Here is a 13,226-nt window from a genome sequence, read left to right on the forward strand (position 1 = left end):
TTAATCACTCTGGGATTGTTGTGATTTAAAAAGTACTTTGTACACTTGAGGGAATGATTTTAAAATCTCTTGAGAATGAAACCTTTTCGAAGAAAGGGGACAAATGCAGGCTGGGGCTTCATTTTTGGGACTCCTTTTTCCTGTATTCAAAGCATTGTTCTTTTTTAAAACACCATCAAAATTAAAAGCATATTAGATTATTATTTATTTTACAATGCACAAAATAGGGTTTGTCTCCCAAACACTCTGCTGCCTAGAATTATGTTTAGCATTAAGCTAATCATGTATCCCTGGGTTGACTGTCATCCTTTTTTTGATGGGATTAGGTTCAACACACCTAAATTCAACTCTACAGTTAGGGTTATGACCTTGCAAGTATTGCATCATGCAGGGGAATAGAGTTATGCAGGTCATATCCAGGGGAAGAGAGTTACAGGTGAAACTCGAAAAATTAGAATATTGTGCAAAAGTTCATTTATTTCAGTAATGCAACTTAAAAGGTGAAATTGATATATGAGATAGACTCATTACATGCAAAATGAGATAGTTCAAGCCTTGATTTGTCATACTTTTGATGATTATGGCTTACAGCTCATGAAAACCCCAAATTCACAATCTCAGAAAATTAGAATATTGTGAAAAGGTTCAATATTCTAGGCTCAAAGTGTCCCACTCTAATCAGCTAATTAAGCCATAACACCTGCAAAGGGTTCCTGAGCCTTTAAATGGTCTCTCAGTCTGGTTCAGTAGGAATCACAATCATGGGAAATATTGCTGACCTGACAGTTGTGCAGAAAACCATCACTGACACCCTTGTCAGTGGATGTTCCCAAAGTGCTGTATCAAAGCACATTAATAGAAAGTTATGTGGAAGGGAAAAGTGTGGAAGAAAAAGGTGCACAAGCAGCAGGGATGACCGCAGCCTGGAGAGACTTGTCAGGAAAAGGCCATTCAAAAGTGTTGGGGACTTTCACAAGGAGTGGACTGATACTGGAGTCAGTGCATCAGGACCCACCACACACAGACAGATCCTGGACATGGGCTTCAAATGTCGTATTCCTCTTGTCAAGCTGCTCCTGAACAACAAACAATGTCAGAAGCGTCTTACCTGAGCTAAAGAAAAAAAGAACTGGTCTGTTGCTCAGTGGTCCAAAGTCCTCTTTTCTGATGAGAGCAACTTTTGCATCTCATTTGGAAACCAAGGACCCAGAGTTTGGAGGAAGAATGGAGAGGCACACACTGCAAGATGCTTGAAGTCCAGTGTGAAGTTTCCACAGTCTGTGTTGATTTGGGGAGCCATGTCATCTGCTGGTGTTGGTCCACTGTGCTTCATTAAGTCCAGGGTCAATGCAGCCGGCTACCAGGAGATTTTGGAGCACTTCATGCTTCCTTCCGCAGACGAGCTTTATGGGGATGCTGACTTCATTTTCCAGCAGGACTTGGCACCTGCCCACACTGCCAAAAGTACCAAAACATGGTTCAATGACCATGGGATTACTGTGCTTGATTGGCCAGCAAACTCGCCTGACCTGAACCCCATAGAGAATCTATGGGGCATTGCCAAGAGAAAGATGAGAGACATGAGACCAAACAATGCAGAAGAACTGAAGCCCATTATTGAAGCATCCTGGTCTTCCATAACACCTCAGCAGTGCCACAGGCTGATAGCATCCATGCCACGCCGCATTGAGGCAGTAATTGATGCAAAAGGGGCCCAAACCAAGTACTGAGTACATATGCATGCTTATACTTTTCAGAGGTCCGATATTGTTCTATGTACAATCCTTCTTTTATTGATTTCATGTAATATTCTAATTTTCTGAGATTGTGAGTTTGGGGTTTTCATGAAATGTAAGCCATAATCATCAAAATTATGACAAATCAAGGCTGGAACTATCTCGCTTTGCATGTAATGAGTCTATCTCATATATTAGATTAGTTTCACCTTTTAAGTTGCATTACTGAAATAAATGAATTTTTGCACGATATTCTAATTTTTCGAGTTTCACCTGTATATGCGTCCCCTCTATGGTGAACTGATGATGCCTCGGTTAAAAAAAAGTATACATTCTTACTAATAGGTGAGCACTTGATCCTATCCTGAACCTTAGGAGAAACTAAGCAACTCTGACTGCCCTCTGTCCAGTCACTTAATGGGCTTATGTGAGACAGCTGTGCTTTGCCTCAATCAAATGCTTTGTGCTGCAAGGAACACAATGTGCCTTGACATGATGCTTCTGGAAGCTTCCTTCTCCTGCCAATAGCTGGGAGAGGCTTCAGCACAGAGCACGTGGCATCTTTATTTCATTGATTAAAAGCCAGGGCAGGCTGCGTTGCCAAGCAAGGCAGTTTTTAAGAAGCACCTTGAAGCAAAGTGAATCTGCCATGACTTGTATTGACCAAACACAATATCATATGCAAGATCTTCCAGAACCATTCCAATTTTTCTCTGTATAACAAAGATAAAGGAGGTCAGCTGAACAAACAGAATTCAACAAGTATGTACAAACAGTTCTGCTCTCCCTCCTCTGTTGGAAGTTGGAATGTAACAAATTCCCTATGACTTAACTATTCTACAATTCAAAAATTAACTATCACTCTGCTGGCAATAGCACAGCTTCTATTGAAATGATGGTATTCCTAAGAAGTTGCTGCTATTGAATTTTCCAAAGAGTTAATCAAGAACTCAGTTAACCTTAATTGGAAGCTTCCGATAGGCTTTTTTTCCTGGGGTCTCCAGTTACTCTTTTCTCTCTGGATATCGGTGTTCAGTATAGAAATTATTCCATGTTGTGTCATTTTCCTTAAAAGGTTATTGTTATATCAAATCCATTTTGGTGTCCTGAATCCTGCTTTTCTTTAGCAGCCCAAGAAAGCCCAATTCCATCTTTGTTTGCTTGCCATTCTTCTTCTCCTCTCCCTTTCTCCAACTTTCATTCAACTCCTTCTTGATAGCTTCTTAGCCATTTCAATTTTTCCTACGAGAGAGACATTCTGTGTGATATCCCATACCTTTTCGTCTCTCAGCATTTTCCCCACATTCAGATTATTAGCCAAAAGTAGTTTGTGTGCTTGGACAGTCACATAACAATGACTTTTAGCTTCTTCTTTCTGTCACAGACTCTCCAAAGTTCTGCACAGTTCTATCACTTAGATGTAAATCAATTTGAACTTGGTAGTATATATAGGTCCGAGCAACCATAGTGCTTAAGCTGTTTTTGCATTAGTTAAATTGTGATAGACTCTTGCTTATAACACCACCAACTTATTCTTATTGCTTTAAAAGGTAATATAACTTTTAAAGCCTTTTGAAGGATTGAGATTTCAGCAAGAATATTTCACAGATTTGATGTCTCTTGCATAAAAGAGAGTGCTTCATTTGCTAATAACTGAACTGATAATGGAGCACTTGTGTAATTGCAAGATAAAAGGTGTTTAAGGTTAAATATTCTCAGTAGCTGTTCCTTCTTCTAGGCACTGAATGATACTGATGAATGCTGAATAAAAAGCAAGTATGCTCCTGGGACAGAGACTCAGCCTTTCAAGCTAGCTCCATTTCTATTCCTCAAATGTCTACAACAGGGGTGAAATCCAGCAGGTTCTGACAGGTTCTGGAGAACTGGTAGTGGAAATTTTGAGTAGTTCGGAGAACCGGTAGCGGAAATTTTGAATAGTTTGGAGAACCAACAAATACCACCTCTGGCTGGCCCCAGAGTGGGGTGGGAATGGAGATTTTGCAATATCCTTCCCCTGGAGTGGGGTGGGAATGGAGATTTCGCCCACCAAGCCACACCACGCCCACCAAGCCACGCCCACAGAACCGGTAGTAAAAAAATTTGGATTTCACTACTGGTCTACAATGCATGTTTAAATTAGAATACAGGCATTTCCTGGGTTAAGAACATCTGACTTACAGGCAACATGTATTTACAAGCAGGCTGCCTACTACAAAAAATGGTGGAGGTGCAATGTTTTCATGAACCGCTGAAACCTCATGTTCCTAATATACACCTGTTTTCAGTGGGTTTCAGCAGTTCATGAAAACATTGCGCAGCTTCAAAGGTTTGGCGGCTCAAGGAAGGAGCATGTCGTCCACCATTTTTAGTTAGAGTTTAGTTAGAGGCTATAAGTACAAGTACATTTATAAGTACAAGTTCTGATTTACATAAAAATTCAAGTTCAAGATACACTTACCAATGAATTTCGGTCTTAACGCAGGGGCTGCCTGTACTTCTTGGCAGTTTTCATCTTTTTCAAAACTGTAAGCCAACATTCATATTGCTATACTATGAGTAGATCTAATTTTTATGAATCTATGTGTTGCATCAAGAACATTAGTCAATATGTAGGGTACACTTTGGGAATAATTTAGAGGTACTTGGGGCTAAGAGCATTACTACTGTAATGCTCTCTACATGGGGCTCCCCTTGAGGAGCACCTGGGGGCTCCAACTGGTCCAGAATGCAGCTGCGCAGATGATTATGGGGGCAACATGGCGCTCCCATGTAATACCTCTCCTGCGCGAGCTGCACTGGCTTCCATGGTCTTCCGGGTGTGCTTCAAGGTATTGGATCTCATCTTTAAAGCGCTCCATGGCTTAGGGCCTGGGTATCTACGAGACCACCTTCTGCCACTGATAACCTCCCACTGGCCAATATGCTCCCACAGAGAGGGTCTCCTCAGGGTGCCGTTGGTCAAGCAGTGTCGACTGGCGACCCCCAGGGGGAGAACCTTCTCTGTGGGGGCACCCGCCCTCTGGAATGAGCTACCTCAGGGATACGACTGATCCCGGACCTCCGTACTTTCCGCCGGGTGCTGAAGACTTTCTTATTTCAGCAAGCCGGGCTGGCTTAAAATTTTTAATTGGTTAATTTTATGGGTAAGGGGTTTTAAATTGGGGAAGCCAAATTGATTTAATTATTTTTAAAATTATTTTAATTTTCATATTGTATGTATTTTAATCCTGGCTGTTCACCTCCCTGAGTCCTTCGGGAGAAGGGTGGTATAAAAATTTAATAAATAAATAAATAAATAAATAAATAAATAAATAAATAAATAAATAAATAAATAAGAGCAAGCACAGCCCCTTTCTGCAATTCATTTCAGGGATCTGTGCATTAAAGTTAATGCAACCATTAAAGCAGTAGCTCTTCAATACTACCCCCCAAAGGTTCATGAAAAAGCCAGAAAAAATGTTTTTGATGACTAGTATTGCTGCAATCAAGCATGTCTGCAGTACTTCTTCATTTTCATGTCTGAAGAGAGCACGCTGTTCAGCCTGCTAATCAGAATTCACTTGAATTATCCCCATCTGGCTGATTATCCTTTGTGCCTACCCATAAGTCCTGCTTTCTTTGGGTGGGTCTAATAATTATTCCACACATATACAGCACGCCAAAGAAAAGAATTTTCTATAATTTCTCTGTTTCCTGCTCCCACCTCTGCCTCACTTTCTGGTGGTTCACTAGATAGCAAAAACAAACAAGCAAAACCCCTCCAAATCCTGAGAGGCTGAGGAAAAATCAATTGTAAAAAAATGTAAATTAATGCATGTCAGTAACCTGCAGACCTGTGTTGAAATGTGCAGCCATTGTGGCACAATGTTAAATCTGGAAAAAGCTTTTTTTGCCCAGAGATGCTGGGAAGAATTAAAGAAGATCAAATTCTAAGCAAAACATGAATCTCTCTGCAGGAAGATATGACCAAATGTTATGGTTTGATCTGTTTGATTTCATTTTCAGAGGAAAATGGCATGGTGAAGTTGAGAACAGGCTGGACTGACTTATCCATTAGTAGCCACAGAGCTAGAGCCAGCAAAGTTACTATAGTAATGGCAAAAGACAACACAAAAATATTTAATATGTTTAATTGAAACAGGCAAGGAATGCATAAAATTTGAAGCTCAAACTAAAGGAATTATTTCTAACCTCTAGACATAGCATGAATACTACAATTTAGTAATTTTTATGATATGTAATAGACTTCATAATTAATTACAAAATTATACACATATATACGCAATAATTCTATTAAGAATATGAATAAAATATTGAAAATTATATTAAATATAATTTTAATAACAATTTTTATGGTGGCAGAATCCATAAATGCAGAAGTGTTTGGGGTCCACAAAAATCATAATGCAGCCCTGGGAACAGGGAGTGGAAGGAATGTCATGAAATCTCTTCCTTGCAAAGTTTAATGTTATATTAATGTGCTGGGTCATGTTGAGGACTTTAAAGGAAAAAATGTTTGCCTTTACAAAAAAGACATGAGGCATATAAGCCAGTTTGGACATAAGAAGCATTTTGTACCATAAAACTATAAGTAGGTGGGGAAAATTTTGGAGGACTTAAAAAGATGCCTGAAAATTCTGTTCAACTATTTAATTCAAAAACTCTTATATGAAGCAGCAAAACCAAGCAATTTAGATTCTGACAAACTTTTAGTATTTCTGAGGACTAAATCCTAAGCTTGGGACATAAGGATCTGAGGTCTTTTGAGGTCTTTTTTCTGAAGTAATCATTAAACAATGTAGGCAGACATACATCATTTCTCCCTAACTGTGCCATGAATTTGGAATTTAGTGAAACGATCATACAACAGCTTTTTGTAGCACTTTAAATAGTGACAGATTTATTGTTTTTATGGACTGCATTCATCAAAAGCAAGCAATTTAACCTTGGCGTATGAGTATAAACAAATGAACACACAAACTTTTCTGAGTGTGTGGAATTATTAAACTGGGTGTTTAAAGGGATATTGATTGCAGAATTTTTCACACTGAGAATGATGGCAGTCATATTCAAACTCCTCTGGAGGTAGGCATGGCTCCTATAGAGGATAGGCCACAGATCTAAAGTACTCAGTGTTAATAGGAGATGAGAGAGATCAAACCTAAAGCCTTGTGTCCTTGGCCCGCTCATACCCTATTGAACATTTAGATGAAGTTGTTGGAGGACATTATTTGTTGTCTTGATGTCAAGTATTATCAGTACACTAATGATGATAGCTAATCTGGACCTTTGGCTGACCAAGTGATATTGTTGAAATATTTGATTTTTCACTTTGGTCATAAGATGGGGTGGCACTCTCTTGCTTAGGATTTATCTGCAACTGAGGAATCTTCCTGTAATCTCAACTCTGGCTTGAGAAGGAGATACTATAGAACTATAGAAAAGCAGACCTTTGCACTGATTCATCTTGTGCACGAGGTGTATGGTTTCTGGACTGAGAGGCCATTCTCACAATCACCCAATGGCCACCCATAAAGGCCATTATGAAATTATGTCTGGTCTAAAAGGCAGCAGCACCACCAATGATGGGCAAGCTTCACTATACCCATTCCTGATACATGAGGTGCACTTGTTGTCAGCCGGCTTCCGGTGAATTCAAAGTGCTGGTTGTCACCTATAAAACTCTGCATGGCTTTGTTACTTGGGGGATTACCTGTCTGCCCATCCTATATGCTCTAACAGGTTAGTTTGTTCTGGATTCCATCACTTAAACAGTGCTAGTCAATAGAATCCAGAAAGTTGACCTTCTCTGTAGGAGATCCACATGGCTCCTACAGTGCCTGCTGAAGGCAATCTTTGAAAACTTGGTTGGGTCCCAGGCCTGAAGTTAGATGGGCAGATCTAAAAGAGGGTAGATCCTCTTTTAGTGGCAAATATGCATAAACACAATTCATGTTTTGATCACAAGGTGGCTACGACCTTGACTTTGATGACCACATCCTCCAGACACCATGACACTAGGCCTTCCATCGGTTTCTGTTGTGCATTAGCTCCCAAAGAAAAACAATTAGCTGTCAAGTACAGAGGATACCAAAGGGGGACTCTGGCTGAATTTTCTGATGAAATGTATTTTTAAGTGTATTTTTCAAATTTATATTGCCCCCCATCTTGCAAAACAAGGGACTTTTGGCAGCATACAAGAAAGTTAAAAAGCAATAATACACAAATAACAACTATTATCATTATTAAAAACATTAGAAGCTACAAAAATACAGCCAAAATGGGCAAAAGAATGTGAATAATATTGATCATAGATGGGAATGTTAAAACTGTAAATCAGTTTGCTTCAGATGACTCCCCCCCACTACATATTATAATAGATCTGTGAAAGTATCCCTGGTTGGCATTAACCAATATTTTTTAAAAAACTGCTGTCAGGTTTAAAGAGCAAGACTAAGATCCATGGCAGCCATAAATCTCTCTTGCTGCCAAAGCAAGCTGATGAGAGGCAGCCTGATGGAGTACCCTCCCTTGCCATGCTGGCCATGGGCATTAATTACTTCTCTTTGCCTGCCCTCTAAGAGAGTTGCAAGGTGGAAGAGCCAACACTCTTTATCTGCAGCCATGTTGCTATAGCAGCTAAAGCTGCTGAACACAAGCTTTTTTGTTAAAATTCATGGACTGGCTCCAAGTTCCCCCTCCCCTTCGTCAGAGGTTTCACAAGTCTCTGAATTACGCATTCTGCCTGCAGGAAAGAAGAGCGAAGCTCTGGGAGGCCCGATTGTGCCAGGCTGAGGTTACAGCCCTCACTATGGCGACCACCAATGGCGAGGCGGTTCTATGCACCCTGGCACCAACAAAGCTATTTGCATGCAATGGGCACAAAAGGCAGCTCCCTTCCAAGGCCCTTGCTGTTGGAGTTCAGAGCTGTGCTATGGATTCCCTGACTCACAGGGCAGTTTCTATGTCTCCTTGAAATTGTGAGAAAAACCAGTCTGCTGATCTAAACTTCAGATTGATTGTCCACATTTGGCACTTCAAGAGGAAACTATGATGGCGAAATTGCCCTCTGTTGCTTAGAGATCAGAGTTCAGAAAATGCCTCCTCCAATCTTACTACATTTTTCTCTGGAGAAGTTTCATTAAGAAAAGAAAGAAGAACGAGATGGAATAATGCACAGTGTCTTTGAATGATTGTGCTAGAGGCCCTCCAGTGGTAGTATAATGCTACAATCGTAGAAATCAATATGCTGTTCCAAATGTCTGATTTCACTGTCTACTCTCCCACTCGCATTCCAAATTGTAAGAGTGCATTATAGTTCCATTTACTTCTGGAAATGCATTGCATCACACAGTGACAACATGCGCCATGATAGTCCTAGCTCTGATCGTAGCCAAACTGGTAATTTTAGATGAGCAGAAGGCAGCAATAGCTGTCACTATGAGCAAACCTGATCCCATCAGTATCCATTTTGTTATCCATTTTGGGGAACAATATTTAATCAGGATTACTGCAATAGGTGAAATGTAAGGCTGTCATGAAAGAACACATTTTGTAATTTCAAATGCTGCAGAACATGACAGCCAAATTGGGAAATGTCATTTAGGAATGTAAGCATATAGTTGAGGCCTTTTCCCTGGCTACAACTTTTTGTTCAGACAAAATTCACATGTCAGTCTCAATTTGCTCTCATTTGTTTTCATGAAGTTCTGCTGGTTTTTTAAAGGCTTCAGGATTCTCCTCTTCATAAATGAGATGGTTAATGACTAGAAATGGTTTTATTTGCAGACTTTTAAATGCCCTCCTCTGGATTATCTATCAAGTTGGGATAAGTGGGAAATTCATATTTAAAAGCAAATTTACTTTATTTTACTTTTGAACCACTATGTGAACCAAATACAAATTGTTGATGGAAGTTAATCTTCTCTGAAGTTGCTATGCATAAAAACAGCAATTTTACAGAAGCTAAAGAAGAATGCACACAAGATGTATTATAGTAAACTGCTTGTACAAATGCATGCATTTGACAAATTTGCATATAGAATTGCATATATTAGAAAAAAATAGATGTGCATATGGGTCAAAATGAATTTGAAACAAAATGTTTATATATATGCTTTCTTTTAGACATCAGTTTAAAATATTGTTATTTGCTCAGGATTTGTTTCATTGAATTGGATTGTCTTTATCATTCAACAGATTGAACATTCTAATTCAGATAATAGTTTCCTTCATTGTGGCAACTTGAGCCTTTAGTTTCTAATAAATATCTGGTTACACTTCCTGTACAGAGAACCTCTCGAAAATCTAATGTGTGTGTGTGTTTGTGTGTGAGTTTCTTTCATTTGTGTGAAACCTGTAAAGTATGTTCATTTCACTTTTGATTCTAGTTTGGAATTTGCATCAAAGATTTATGTTAAGTGATAGCTAGATTTCTTTGTATTTTCTGTAAATTTTTGATGTTTGCATCAATAGAATTCTACCTAGATGTTCTAGCACTCATTCAATTGGGTGAGCTATACTTCTGTGTGTAACCCATATAAATCCAAGACCCTTTTGCTAGTCAATTACTGGCAGTCAATTACTATCAGCATGCATGTGAGATTATAGCTTTTAAACATAATTTATATTTACTTCTATTAAACCTCATTTACAAGTCTAACATTCTTCCAGTCTGGAGTGATCTTTTGGGAGCTTTTCCTATTCCCTATTTAATTACTAAAATGATTTTAAGATATGAGAAAATTCATCAAACTACTCACTTTTCCTAATGGCAGTCAAGTTACTGGCAAGTGAACAAGCACCAGTCTAATATCTAATGTCTGGTGCTTGTTAATCTGGGTAGATTACTTACTGGAATACATGAATCCAGTCTGTATATAATTTAAAAAAGCTTAAGAATACTGAGAATATGACAAGAGTTTGCTTGCAGTAGCAAATATTAACTAGTTTGTAATTTCTAATATCTGCATTAGATCTCCTTTTTAAAATGCAGGTTTCAGTTAGCCAATTTTCCTATGCTGTAGGCTTTTAGGAAAATATTCCTGTTTGAGAAATTAGTCACATCATGTGGAAGCTTATCTAGCAGTTTTATTAATTATGGGCATCAGGTGGAAAGCTTTTTCTTCTCTCAAGCTTACATTTCTGATTATTTTTAATTCTTCATTTAGCTGTACAGTACAGAGGGAAACTGGAAGGCTACCTTGGAAGACGGCAGTGGCAAACTGCTTGCATACTGTGGCCAACAATATTACAAGGATGTACTGTCTAGCCACTAAAAATCAAACTGCATTTGTGGGGAGTTTATTTTCTTCACTTTTCAAGTGTTGTTTAATTGATTTCATTGTTGCTTTAAGATCATCTTAAATCATCTTTTTAATTTTAATTGAGAAGCAGTCATTATGTGAAATCAGCCAATATAAGCAAGCAAATAGGTTGCTTCCATTTTAAAACATTTGGAATGTTTTAAAAGGTATTTATAATTTACTGAAATTTCTGGAATTTCAAAATACTACACTTTTAACTTTTGGGGATTAGGAAAATGTCTTATCTCTGTCCTTTCATTGTTCATATTCAGGGCAGAAAGAACATTTTGTATATGTGGAAAGCAAGATGACCTAATGGAAAACTAATTTTTAATCCATTTGTGTGGATGACGATATTCTTTTTGAAGATGGAAAGAGGGGCAAGAAGCAATTGGCAATCTTTGGCACTTTGGACAATCGCTATAGTTTCATGCCATTGTGAGACTGAACAATGTCCTTCAACAAAATTGAAGAAAACAATCCTTACCTACAAAAATGGAGAAAACCAAGATAAGCAGCCATGGTGTTTCATTCCTCTCTGCTAACAGTGGCTTCTGCACTTCCACTGAACAAAAAAGAACTGCTTTGCTTTGTTCTTCTTTCAGAACAAAGACTGAAAAGGCAGGGGTGCTATTCAGCAGGTTCTGACATGTTCTGGAGAACCGGTAGCGGAAATTTTGAGTAGTTTGGAGAACCGGCAAATACCACCTCTGGCTGGCCCCAGAGTGGGGTGGGAATGGAGATTTTGCAATATCCTTCCTCCAGGAGTGGGGAGGGAATGGGGATTTTGCAGTATCCTTCCCCTGCCACGCCCACAGAACCGATAGTAAAAAAAATTAATTCCACCACTGCCAGAGGGGAAACCCATCATTGGCAAATTGGATTCAGTGTTGCCGTTGTGAAAATCCAAAACTTTCTTTCATAGGAGTGACACTAGCATTATTGTAAAAGTTCATTTTTGGCTCCGCTTTTGTGCCCAACATTATGCACGGTCAAAAATTGTGCAGGACTATTGGACATGAAAATAAGCATCTGCTTTTGCTTAAACAAAAGTTTATACAAACTCTGAGATGCTGAGTTCTTGAATTACTCCTGGCAAGGAACTAAATGCAATTTTTTAAGATGTATTTTTTAAAATATAATTTTGGAGTTGTCTTAGATCAAATAACCTAGTACCCAGAATTCTTACTGCATGTAATTCTATTGCAACGTTTATATCTTACAGATCTGGACATAAAATAGAACAAGAGTGCAAAAGAAGAGAGGTAACACTTATTGGGAATTGATGGAGCAGGAAGAAGACAGTAATTGCTATAATTCAAAAGGCAGCTATTCTATTTTTTTGGTCAATAGACCTCCACTCCAGTAAGAAAAACATAAGGCTACCATACATGGATATTTTTGTAAAAATTCTTGAATGGTGGAGAATGATGCTACAAGAAAGAAAAAAAAAACTTATGTGGAAATTCCTAAGCCCTTCAAATGAATTGCCCACTAGTAATACTTATTGAAATACTAAGAGTTAAACTGACAGAAGAATCCAGTGCAACTAAAGATAAAGAAATAAATCATATTAAATGCGACAAAAACCATGTTAGTGCAGTCACAGTATAAAAGCTGTAAAAAGAGAGCAAGTGTGTTAACCGTAATGTCCGGCTGGAATACGTGCCAAGTCATGTCATTTGCTGAACTATGTGTGTTCCTTGCAAGCACATTTCAAAATTTTCCTTGGCAAGCATCAAGCTTGAAGCATCCTGTTTTTACAGGAGGATATGCAAGCCAAGATTCTTGGGATTTCCCCCCCTCTTCTTCAAATGGCTAGTGCAATTGATTAAAAGGCATTGTGTGGTGTTTTCCTCCTTAATGGACTTTTTTTCTGAAAAGAAAAGAGCTGGATGAAGTGACAAAACATAAAAGGGTTAAAATGGAAGATAATATTCAAACCTTTTAACTGTTCTACACTACCAGCATAATGCCCCACCTACTGGCAGTTTCTACAGCATAGAAGCCTCCTCATGTTGAACTCCCTCTATCAGCAAATGAGGAAAAGCCAACTATTTTTTGAAATTTGCAATGATATTGTTATTTCATCACAACACTCTATCACACTTCTTCAGCCTAAGGAAACAGCCCATTGGGAATTGTTTGCTGTTCTCCATTGAAAAGATTTCTTTCTTTATCTGTG

The sequence above is a fragment of the Pantherophis guttatus genome, chromosome 3 (assembly GCF_059756535.1).
Source record: "Pantherophis guttatus breed Tessera chromosome 3, ASM5975653v1, whole genome shotgun sequence".
Classification (NCBI taxonomy): domain Eukaryota; kingdom Metazoa; phylum Chordata; class Lepidosauria; order Squamata; family Colubridae; genus Pantherophis; species Pantherophis guttatus.